The sequence below is a fragment of the Bubalus bubalis genome, chromosome 18 (genome assembly GCF_019923935.1).
Source record: "Bubalus bubalis isolate 160015118507 breed Murrah chromosome 18, NDDB_SH_1, whole genome shotgun sequence".
In the NCBI taxonomy this organism is placed as follows: Eukaryota; Metazoa; Chordata; class Mammalia; order Artiodactyla; family Bovidae; genus Bubalus; species Bubalus bubalis.
The window spans coordinates 54,407,420-54,419,888 of record NC_059174.1 but is presented as its reverse complement, the minus strand read 5'-3'; the positions used below and the strand labels follow the sequence as shown (position 1 = coordinate 54,419,888).

At 40.1% G+C, this 12,469-nt stretch overlaps 1 pseudogene; it reads right to left on the bottom strand.

The window, feature by feature from the left end:
* Positions 1 to 4,241: 4,241 nt before the first annotated feature.
* Positions 4,242 to 4,850, bottom strand: LOC102414044 (annotated as a pseudogene).
* Positions 4,851 to 12,469: the final 7,619 nt, after the last annotated feature.

Below are 12,469 nucleotides of genomic sequence, written 5' to 3'. Positions count from 1 at the left end.
AACCATGGCGAATCATGATAAGTTCTCGAATGGCAGGGAAAGTAGAGTACTTTCTAGAGAGGAAAAATAAGTCTGTGTGGGGAACGGGGGTAGGCTACAGTCAACAAAGACTCTGCTGCTTTCATTGGCTGAATCTTTCCTTTTTTTCCCTCATTGGGCTCTGCTATCTTTTTAGGGTGTGAGAGAGCCCCCTTCAGGTCCCCCGACTCTATTTAGTTAAGGTTGCTGTTTATTCTTTGTAACATTTTCCATTTTGATCAAGATCTTTCTTGGCTCTTGATGGATGGATGGATGAGAGGTAGAAACGTCTAGCTATAAAGTAAATGTATATCCTAGGGATGTCATGTACAGCCTGGGAACTCTAATCAATAAGATTATACTGTACCTTCAAACATTGCTGTACTCTGCTGAGTCACCCAGTCGTGTCCAACTCTTTGCAACACTATGAACTGCAGCCCACTAGGCTCCTTTGTCTACGGGATTTTCCAGGCAAGAATACTGGAGTGGGTTGCCATGCCCTTCCTTGTCCAGGGGATCTTTGTGACCTAGGGATTGAACCCACGTCTCCTGCATTGCAGGTGGATTCTTCACCTGTTGAGCCATCAGGGAAGCCCACTGGCAGATATCTAGAAACCAAATAATTTAAAAGGAAATATAAATAGATCATTTGACCAAACTAAAGAAAGAACACAAAGATGGCTAGCTACATTCTTTATGTTGACTTTCCAAATACTAAATGTTGAGGAGAAACTGAAAATATCATTGTTCTTAACATCTCATTTGTTAATTGGTATACATGGTTCACTTTAGAATCCAGCAACAAAATTGGACCCATTTCTAGATGTTACTTTCAGATTCACAGCTGCCAACCCACAGACTGTGTGCAAAGGTCTCCGTTCCTCCACCCCCTCAACAATCCTTCTTATCTCTGACCATTTGATAATGGCTATCCTCAGAGGTGTGAGGTCATAGCTCATTGTGGTTTTGATTGGCATTTTTCTGATGGTTAGTGATGCTGAGTACCTTTTCTTGTTCCTGTTGGCATGTGTATGTCTTCTTTGGAAAGATGTCTATTGAGGCCCTCTGCCCATTTTTTAATTGGGTTATTTGTTTATTTGTAAGAAGCCTTTGACTGTGTGGATCACAAAAAACTGTGGAAAATTCTGAAAGAGATAGGAATACCAGACCACCTGACCTGCCTCTTGAGAAACCTATATGCAGGTCAGGAAGCAACAGTTAGAACTGGACATGGAACAACAGACTTGTTCCAAATAGGAAAAGGAGTACGTCAAGGCTGTATATTGTCATCCTGCTTATTTAATTTATATGCAGAGTACATCATGAGAAACGCTGGGCTGGAAGAAGCACAAGCTGGAATCAAGAATGCCGGGAGAAATATCAATAACCTCAGATATGCAGATGACACCACCCTTATGGCAGAAAGTGAAGAGGAACTCAAAAGCCTCTTGATGAAAGTGAAAGAGGAGAGTGAAAAAGTTGGCTTAAGGCTCAACATTCAGAAAACGAAGATCATGGGATCTGGTCCCAACACTTCATGGGAAATAGATGGGGAAACAGTGGAAAGAGTGTCAGACTTTATTTTTCTGGGCTCCAAAATCACTACAGATGGTGAGTGCAGCCATGAAATTAAAAGACGCTTTACTCTTTGGAAGGAAAGTTATGACCAACCTAGATAGCATATTCAAAAGCAGAGACATTACTTTGCCAATAAAGGTCCATCTAGTCAAGGCTATGGTTTTTCCTGTGGTCATGTATGGATGTGAGAGTTGGACTGTGAAGAAAGTTGAGTGCTGAAGAATTGATGCTTTTGAACTGTGGTGTTGGACAGGACTCTTGAGGGTCCCTTGGACTGCAAGGAGATCCAACCAGTCCATTCTGAAGATCAGCCCTGGGTGTTCTTTGGAAGGACTGATGCTAAAACTGAAACTCCAATCCTTTGGCCACCTCATGCGAAGAGTTGACTCATTGGAAAAGACTCTGATGCTGGGAGGGATTGGGGGCAGGAGGAGAAGGGGACGACAGAGGATGAGATGGCTGGATGGCATCACCGACTCGATGGACACGAGTTTGGGTGAACTCAGGGAGTTTGTGATGGACAGGGAGGCCTGGTGTGCTGCGATTCATGGGGTCGCAAAGAATCGGACACGACTGAGCAACTGAACTGACTGACTGAAGATGACTTATAAGCAGGTACATACAAGCCAGTCATAATATGCCACATCAACACACAATTCTTATAAAAACAAGTCTTATAAAAACAAGTCCGGGAGTCAGGTTTTCTACCAACTAACAACAAATTCACAGATGCTGAAGAAAAGTGAGGAATCATTTACATCAGGATGGATGTTCTACTTTTGACTCTTGCATTAGGCATGATCTGTGCTGCCCAAGATGAAGGAGACATAGACCTGGAAAGGAATATGTGGGCACTTGGAGAGGTAACTGTTTAAATATAACTGTCCACTGTCTGCTGTGGACATGCAGGTGTATGTGTGTGTAGTGTTGGGTATAAAATTCAGAGCTTTATCTTGACTTGCCTCTATGGCAAAAATCAAAGCACTAGATTTGTGATTGAGCTCATCATGGCTTCCCTAGTAGCTCAGTTGGTAAGACCCAGGTTTGATTCCTGGGTCAGGAAGATCTCCTGGAGAAGGGATAGGCTACCCACTCCAGTATTCTTGGGCTCAGCTGGTGAAGAATCCTTCTGCAAGGCAGGAGACCTGGCTTTGATCCCTGGGTTGGGAAGATCCCCTGGAGAAGGGAAAAGCTACCCACTCCAGTATTCTGGCCCGGAGAATTCCATGGAGTGTATAGTCCATGGGGTCACAAAGAGTCGGACAGGACTGAGTGACTTTCACTTTCACTTTCATTATAGTAAGTGGTGATGGAGTTTCAACTCTAAGCCACTAACCCACAACCCTTCATCCTATCGGAGCTTCCCTGGTGGCTCAGTGGTAATGAATCTGCCTGCCAATGCAGGAGACATAGGTTTAATCCCTGGGTCAGAAAGAGTCCATGGAGAAGGAAATGGCAACCCACTCCAGTATTCTTGCTTGGAAAATCCCATAGACAAAGGGGCCTAGTGGGTTGTGGTTCATAATGTTGCAAAGAGTTGGACACAACTGAGCATTCACGCACGCAAATTCCATTCTACATGTAAGTGTAGAATCTTGCTTAATTTCGTGATCCTTGTTGTATTTTTAGCTTTGCTCCTGAGTAATGCAATGAAACAAAGTCTTTTCTTATTCCATGGTTGGGGTTGGGGAGTTTCCTGCAAAGAAGTGTGGACAGAACAAAGGGTTTCCTAATATGAGTCAATATAAATGTTCTTTTTAGTAGGCTGGAAACTGGAGTACCATTTACTTGGCTGCCAAGAATAAAAACATGATAAGTGAAAATGGACTATTTAAGAATGTACTTCTGTTATATTATCGTGTCATCCAGTGGTGATCTCAGAGTCACCTTTTATCAAAGGTGGGTAGTTCATTGCAGAGAGCAAAATGCAGAATAGTTTCAAGAGGCAAGAAGAGATTAAAACACACAGCTATGAAGGTCTGGAAACAAGGGAGATAGCATTTGGGTTGAGATTTTCATTTTTCAGACAGAGAATCAGTGCTATGTGAAGGACAAATGTGCAAAGATGCCAAAATGGGAAATCACATAGTCTGTTTTTGTCAACATTGAGTTCTGCCTTATGACTGGCCAGAGAGTATGGAGACAGAAATTGAAGCATGAGTTATACTGTGAGAGGGACATAGGATATTATGAAAATAACCATGGAGAGCTTCATTCATGTGAAGAAAACTCTTGTGGGTTTGAACAGAGGATTGAGACAATGTGGAAATCAAAAGAGAAACCCAGAAGGAGAACAAGGAAAGGCTATTGTTCAGAGCTGGCTCTAGCAAGGGAGTCAGCCACCATCACCTGCATTTAGCAGAGACTCAAAGGCGGTCAGAGTGGGAGACCTCCCTCAAAGAAAAATAGGGAAGGCTTCAGGTAAGCCATGATGGGAGGCTGTTGGCCTGGGGCACTAAAATGGGTCAGCAGGTGAACTAGTAGGAGAGAGGGGTGAATATCTGGCTTACTCCAGTTGGTACTAAGTGGGAAGTCAGGGCAAAAATGATCAAATTATTAATCAAATCCTGGCAGTTTGGGGCCAATTATTCCAGAGTTTATTGTTGGCTTCCTGCACTGGTTACTAGAGATGGTGGTAGAGACATTTACAGTCTGAACCATATCATGAGGAACACGAAGAGGAGCTCTCAAATCACCATGACGCTCAAAAATTCCATTGAATTGTGTGGTGTGGCTTGCATAATTTGACAGCATATCTGAGATTGCTAAGAACCAACTATTGTGAAATTCCGTCTGGCTTCTACAATTTTAATGATGTGGATATAGATGAGCATGTTGATGACACAGAAGAAAAGGAAAGAGGGTTAAACACACATAGAGAGTTTTGATTTAAGCCATGCCCAATTAGAATGAATAGGCCTAATGGTGATGGCTTGGTAGGCACTCAGGAGAGCAGTGGTACAGATGGAAAGACTCTGGGTAACTCTGTATGTATACAAAGTTGCCTTACAACCTATATCATCCAGAAAATATCTATACCCAAAGGATGACATGAAATGTGGTATCAAGTTAAACATAATATTCAAAATGTTGACAAAGGTCAAGTGTATGAATATCAAATCTATTGGATTTTTCATGTGATAATGAGTTAAGAAGGTGTACCTATAGAACATGAAAAGCAATGAATTTCCCATGAACCCGACACAAATTTGAAACATATGGAAATCCCCCCAAATTTCATCACTTATAAACATATCTTATTGATTTTAGATATATTAATTAGGTTTGCCTGGTTTGTAATGAAACAAAATAGAGTATATTGGGAAATTATAATGGAGCTTGTTAAAGAAATTAATGATTGACAGTTCAGGAGGAGGAGAGGGTGTGAAATGTTCCACTCTTCTGTATTTCAGGCCCCGATATGGAACTTTCAGAGACTGGATTCTTGAGAATTCTTGAGAACCTTAGAGAATTAGGTTTTATGAAGAAGGTGGAATTCAAATACTCACACCCTATTTCTAGTATATTGGGACTTCCTTGGTGGTGCAGTGGTTAAGATTCCATGCTGCCAATGCAGGGGGCGTGGGTTCAATCCCTGGTCAGAGAACTAAGATCCCACATACTGCGTGGTGCAGCCAAAAGGTTAAAATAATAATAAAAATAATAATAAAAACTTATGTAGTATGTTACCTAGGACATGTTGGGCCTATATGAAATTTGCATGTTAGAGGGCATTTTTTCTTAAAAGTATTAGATCCCAGCCTGTTTATCCCCCCAAAATGGCCACAAGCCAACAACCATGCACTTGGCTTCAGCTTCCTCAGGTTTGGCAGACTCCATAGACATCCCCTGGAGAAGGAAATGACAACCCACTTCAGTATCCTTGCCTAGAGAATTCCATAGACAGAGGAGCTTGGCAGGCTACAGTCCATGGGGTCACAAAGAGCTGGACAGGACTGACTAACACACACACGCATAGATATCTCCACAAATTACCGCTTCACAAACTGACCTGGTTGACCAGATGTCCCTAGATTCCTTTTTACTATCTGGATCTATATGTTTTAATATTCTAAATTTTCTGTAGAACACTATTCAACAGTTCTGGCACATAAAAAGAATTGTGTGTACATACAGTACATGTGTGCGTGCTAACTCATTTCAGTTGTGTCTGACTCTATGCAACCCCATGGACTGTAGCCCACCAGGCTCCTCTGTCCAATGGGATTCTCCAGGCAAGAATCCTGGAATGGGTTATCATGCCCTTCTCCAGGGGATCTTTCCGATCCAGGGACTGAATCTGCATCCCTTATGCCTCCTGCATTGGCGGGTGGGTTCTTTACCACTAGTGCCATCTGGGAAGCCCCATATAGTACATACATAAATGTAAAAATAAAAGCACAACGCCATATGGGCTTCCCTGGTGGCTCAGATGGTAAAGAATTTGCCTGCAATGCAGAAGACCTGGGTTCAATCCCTGGGGCAGGAAGATTCCTTGGGGCAGGAAGATCCTCTGGAGAAGGGAATGGCAACCCACTCCAGTATTCTTACCTGGAGAATTCCTTGGACAGAGGAGCCTGACCGGCTATAGTCCATGGGGTTACAAAGAGTCAGACATGACTGAGTGACTAACACTTTTCACTTTTCAGTGAGACTGTTCCACTTTCCTCAGTTCAGTTCAGTCGCTCAGTCGTGTCTGACTCTTCACGACCCCATGAATCGCAGCACACCAGGCCTCCCTGTCCATCACAGACTCCCGGAGTTCACTCAAACTCATGTCCATTGAGTCGCTGATGCCATCCAGCCATCTCATCCTCTATCGTCCCCGTCTCCTCCTGCCCCCAATCCCTCCCAGCATCAGAGTCTTTTCCAATGAGGCAACTCTTCACATGAGGTAGCCAAAGTACTGGAGTTTCAGTTTTAGCATCATTCCTTCCAAAGAAATCCCAGGACTGATCTCCTTCAGAATGGACTGGTTGGATCTCCTTGCAGTCCAAGGGACTCTCAAGAGTCCTCTCCAACACCACAGTTCAAAAGCATCAATTCTTCGGCACTCAGCCTTCTTCACAGTCCAACTCTTACATCCATACATGACCACAGGAAAAACCATAGCCTGGACTAGATGGACCTTTGTTGGCAAAGTAATGTCTCTGCTTTTGAATATGCTATCTAGGTTGGTCATAACTTTCCTTCAAGGTAAGCACAAATACTATCAAGATTTAAAACATTAAATGGATAGCAACACAGAAACTGCAAATACTAGAAAATAATATGAAAGTATGATTAACTCTGTCAATAAATTTGGAAATTTGGGAGATATGGACAAATACCTAAGAGTTAACTTACCAAAAGAAAGATATTTGTGTCATAGAAGGTCATACATAGACAATGTTCCTCATGATCAAATTGAAGAGTGGGTAAAAATCATTCCATAATAAATTCTAAAGAATGTTTGACGGTGAAGTATGGCAAACACTTCAGAAACAAATAATATATACAAACAACTGCTGAGGATAAAAAAATGGAGAACATTCCATTAATCACATTATGAGATTAGCATGATCCTGGTAGCAAAACATAACTTATAATGAAAAGGACAATAATATGAGATTATTTCAGAAACCAAATTAAAAGCAATCCATCAAAATGACTGTAAAAATTGAGTCCACAATATGCAAAAAGAATCAAGCACTTGGCCATAGAATTATCCCTAAGTGGAAGATAATTTTAACATTTGAAACTTCATCTGTATGATTGTTCACAAGGAACAATAATATATTGTCACTTCAGTGTATACAAAAAAATCATGTGACAAAATTCGATATGTACTTATGATAAAAATGTTTAGTTATGTAGCACTAGGAAGGAATGATCTTGTACCCAGACAAAAATATTTACAATGGCAGTTGTTGCTCAGTTGCTAAGTCATGTCACACTCTCTGTGACCCCATGGACTGCAGCACAGCAGGCTCCTCTGTCCTTCACTATCTCCTGGAGTTTGCTCAAATTCATGTCCATTGAGTTGGTGATGCTATCTAACAGCGGCAGTAGTATTATATTAAAGGCTGTGTACTGAAAGCTTTTCCTTTGAGATCGGCTGTGAGTAAAAATATCTGCTTCATCACTTCTACTTTTCATGTTTTCAGATTCCCTGAACTCTTTTTTTTTTTTTTTTTTTTTGCCCAGCAGCATGGCTTTTGAGATCTTAGTTCTCTGACCAAGGATTAAACCCATGCCCCCAGCCATGGAAGCACAGAGTCCTAACCACTGGACCACTAAGGAAGTCCCTCCCTGTGCTTTATAGTAAAGAAAGAAGCAAAAAATTAGAAAGAACTATTTACCACTATTTTTTATCATTAAAAGATTACATAAATTTTAAGAAGGGAACTGATAGAATCATTGGTTAAATGATTAGAATTTTTAAGAACAATTTTCAAGAGTCCTGAAGAGTCAGAACAAAAATCATTTGGATTTCTATATGCCAGCATGAAAATTTTAAAATGCAATTTAAAAAATAGCATCGTTTACAAACCATGAAAATTTGTTGAACCTAGGAATTAGTACATAATAAGAAATGTATTGGAGAAGGAAATGGTAACCCACTTCAGTATTCTTGCCTGGGAAATCCCATGGACAGAGGAGTCTGGCAGGCTATTGCCCATGAGGTCGCAAAAGAATTGGACATGACTTAGTGACTAAATAACAACAAGAAATGTACAAAACCTCTAAGAAGAAATGATGTTATCAATTAATGTAAATGTGACTCAAGTACTCTAAAAATAAAGTAGTATATTATAATTTGAAATAAAGGCTATTATAAAAATAGAGTGATACGGGGAAAAACAAAAGCAGGTATAACAGAAGATTGTAAAAATGAGAAATTAAATGAACCTGAGAGGCATGACATGATATCAAATGTAAATAAATATCAACTAAGGTGTAGAGTATAAAGGTGAAAAGTGAAAGTAAAGCATAAAATAAGGAGAAGTATTAGCCAATACATGGAATGGTTTGGAAATTTCAAATGTCAAAATACAATGTAGGAAGTGTGATAGATATAGTTTTAAAGTAAAATATATTGTGAATAATAAAATAATACAGGGCAGGTATAGGAAATACTAAAGAAAAAGAATGAGGAAATGAAAAGTAATATCTATGGAAGAAAGGAGAAATAGTGACAATATCATGAGAAAAAAGATAAAATACAATCATATCAAACAGAAAATTGATGGAGGATTAAATTTGAAATTTAAAAGAAAGGAAGTCTGTGTAAGGAAGCTTAGGATGGGGAATGGGAATCTTGAAAAGATTTTCATACCTCTCTCTTGTCAAAACTGAGTATCTCAGATCCTTATTAAAAGCAGCCAGCCTCTGCAAAAAATAAGAGGCTTCTTGGAAAGGCTGGGTCTGACCCGCAAAGCCTCCCAGGGGTTCCCCTTGTCACCTGCTGTCTCCAGCACCTTGTTGGGGTCATCCTGATGTGCCCAGAGGGGCAGCAAATTGCTCTCCCAGAAGCAAAATGATTCTCATGGTAAACTTATTAGGATTATTGATGAGGAGACAAAGTCATCATCTGAGGATGTAATTTTCCCCCCAAGTTGAACTGCATTAAAAAGTAAACTTTAAAAAATTAGAAATCAAAGTTAGTTGCCACTCCACTGATAGAAACTCCCAGAGGACTTGATAAAACCTGACCTCAGAGCAGCTCTTCAGAGCAGAAGTTCACTTTTCCAGTTCCCTTGTTGTGCTTCCTCTTTTAGGGCTTTCTCCCCGCCAAGAGCTGCTAGCTCTTGTAAAGTATAATTGGCACTGTGTAAGTTTAAGTCTGTAAAGTCTGCGATCCACGGGGTCGAGAAGAGTCGGACACAACTTGGCGACTAAATCCCAACAACAAAAGTTTAAGGTCTACAGTGTGTTGTTTTGATGCAGGTGTTTGTTGCAAAATGATTACCATAATAAAGTTAGCTGACATCTCAATATCTCACAGAATTAGCATACTGTTAATAATGAGAACATTGGAGACCTACTCTCTTAGCAACTTTCACATATACAATACAGTATCATTAACTAAAGTAAGCTCCAGTACTTTGGCCACCTGATGTGAAGAGCCGACTCATTGGAAAAGACCCTGATGCTGGGAAAGACTGAGTCCAGAAGAAGGGGGCAATAGAGATGAGCTGGTTGGATGGCATCATCGACTCCATGGACCTGAGTTTGAGCAAACTCCAGGAGACAGTGAAGGACAGGGAAGCCTGGTGTGCTGCAGTCCCTGAGGTTGCAAAGAGTGGGACATGACTTAGCAACTGAACAACAGCTATTATAGTAACCATGCTGCCCTTTAAGCTCCCCAGAATCTATTCATCTAAGAAATGGAAGCTCATACTCTTCAACTCAGATATCCCCATTTCCCCCACACCCCAGCCCCAAACAACCACCAGTCTGATCTCTGCTTTTGTGAGTTTGGCATATTTAAATTCCACATATAAGTGAGATCATACAGTATTTGTTTTTCTCTGCCTAGTTTGTTTCACATAGTGTAATGCCCTCAAGATCCATCCACACTGTGGCAAGATTTTCTTCATTTTTTTAAAATTTATTTTTTTATTGAAGTATAGTTGATTTACAATGTTGCATTAATTTCTGGCGTATAGCAAAGTGATTCAGTTATACACATACATACTTTCTTTTTTATATTGTTTTCCATTACAGTTTATCCCAGGATATTGAACCCAGTTCCCTGTGCTCTACAAAAAACCTTGTTTACCCATGCTAAATGTAATAGTTTGCATCTACTAACCCCAACTGTCAGTTCATCCCTTCCCTTCTTCAGTTTTTAATAACTGATAATATTTCAATGTAGAGACAGGAAAAAAATATATATGCATACCACATTTTATCCACATATTCATCCACTGATTAACACAGAGCTTGTTTTGATATCTTGTTGTTCAGTTGCTAAGTCGTGTCCGACTCTTTTTGACCCAATGGACTGCAGCACACCAGGCTTCCCTGTCCTTCACTATCTCCCAGAGTTCGCTCAAACTCATGTCCTTTAAGTCAGGGATGCCATCCAATCACCTCATCCTCTATTGTTCCCTTCTCTTCCTGCCTTCAATCTTTTCCAGCATCAGGGTCTTTTCCAGTGAATCGACTCTGCACCAGGTGGCCAAAATATTGGAGCTTCAGCTTCAGTATCAGTCCTTCCAAAGAATATTCAGGATTGATTTCCTTTAGGATGGATTGGTTTGATCTCCTTGCTTTTCAAGAGTCTCTTGGGTATATGAATAATGCTACAAAAATGGGGTACATACATCTCTTAAAGATGGTAATTTCATTGCCCTCAAAATAAACCCCAAAGTGGGGTTAGTGTATTACGTGGTGCCTGTTTGCTCAGTCTGACTCTTTGAGACCCTATGGACTGTAGCCCTCCAGGCTCCTCTGCCCATGGAATTTCCCAGGCAAGATTACTGGAGTGGGTTGCCATTTCCTACTCCAGAGGATCTTCCAGACCTAGGGATTGAGCCCACATCTCTCGCGTCTCCTGCATTGGCAGGTGGATTCTTTACTACTAGTGCTACCCTGGGAAGCCCTCTTCTTATATATAGTAGTGTGCATATGTTAATCTCATTCTCCTAATTTATCCACCCTCTCCCTCCCCTTTGGTAATCATAAGTTTTATTTCTATGTTAAAGTTCAATTTTAAAAGCTCATAGAGAACATGAAATGTCTTCAAAGGAAAAGAATCACTCATTTCATTTGCACCAGGGAAAATTGGAAGTCAGGGGGAAAGTGAACTATTATGGGTTAAGCCCATAATCCTATGCCTGGGCAAAGCGGAACACATCAAACATTCTGAACAAAGATTCAAAGTCTATGTCACTTTCATCATAACCCTGAGGACTTAAAGCAAACAATGAACTGACTGAACAAAGGCTTCAAAACAACACAAGCTGAAGATGAAGAAAAATGCTGCAGAACAAAGAAATGTGCAAACTCCATCTATTTAAAGCAAATGTTGCAGCAGAGTAGATAGGAAAGTGTCAGGCTGTGTTTAATAAAGAATTATTGAAAAGGGAGGGACACATTTCATTGACATTATCATCACATAGCATATTGAAAATTGCAAATATATGAGCACAGCATTCGCGGGATTATTATCACGGATAGATTCCCACAGACATTGAAAGACACCTCCTGCAGTGCGCTGTTCATTAGGGTAACAGCCCCAGCACTCCCGATTCACTTATCCTGCTCAAATTATTGCTTTCCTTTTAAGAAAGATTTATTTTAGTGAAATATTGTTAACTTACAATGTTGTGTTAGCTGCTTGAATAATTTATAGCTCTATCATGTGGATTTACATTTTTTAGAGAACATTGCATATAATCTCCCCAGTAATTATATTTTGCCTGTGTTAATCACCCATGCATGCCCCACTCTTTTGAGAGCTTAGAACATGTCTAATGCCTAAACATGCTATATCTATTTGTTAAATAGACAAATGATTTTCCCTAGAGCAGTGCACATTAATAGAAATATAAGGTGGGTCCCAAATGTAATTTTAAACCTTCTAGTAGCTGCAGTTTAAAAAAAAGTAAAACAAAGAAGATTATTTAATGATATGACTATACTACATTTTGCTTAACCCAAATTATTATAATAGAAACAAGTAATCCATATGAAATAGGAAAATTATTAATGGGATGTTTATGTCCTCTTCTTCCTTGTGAGATTCAAATCTGTGTGTATTTTTAATTTACATTTCATCTCATTTTAGCCGACTAGCCCCATTTTAAGGGTTCAAGAGCCACGTGGCATTTTCTTCTTTATATAAATTATTCCAGAGACCCCTACATTGCCTGCAGGTATCAGG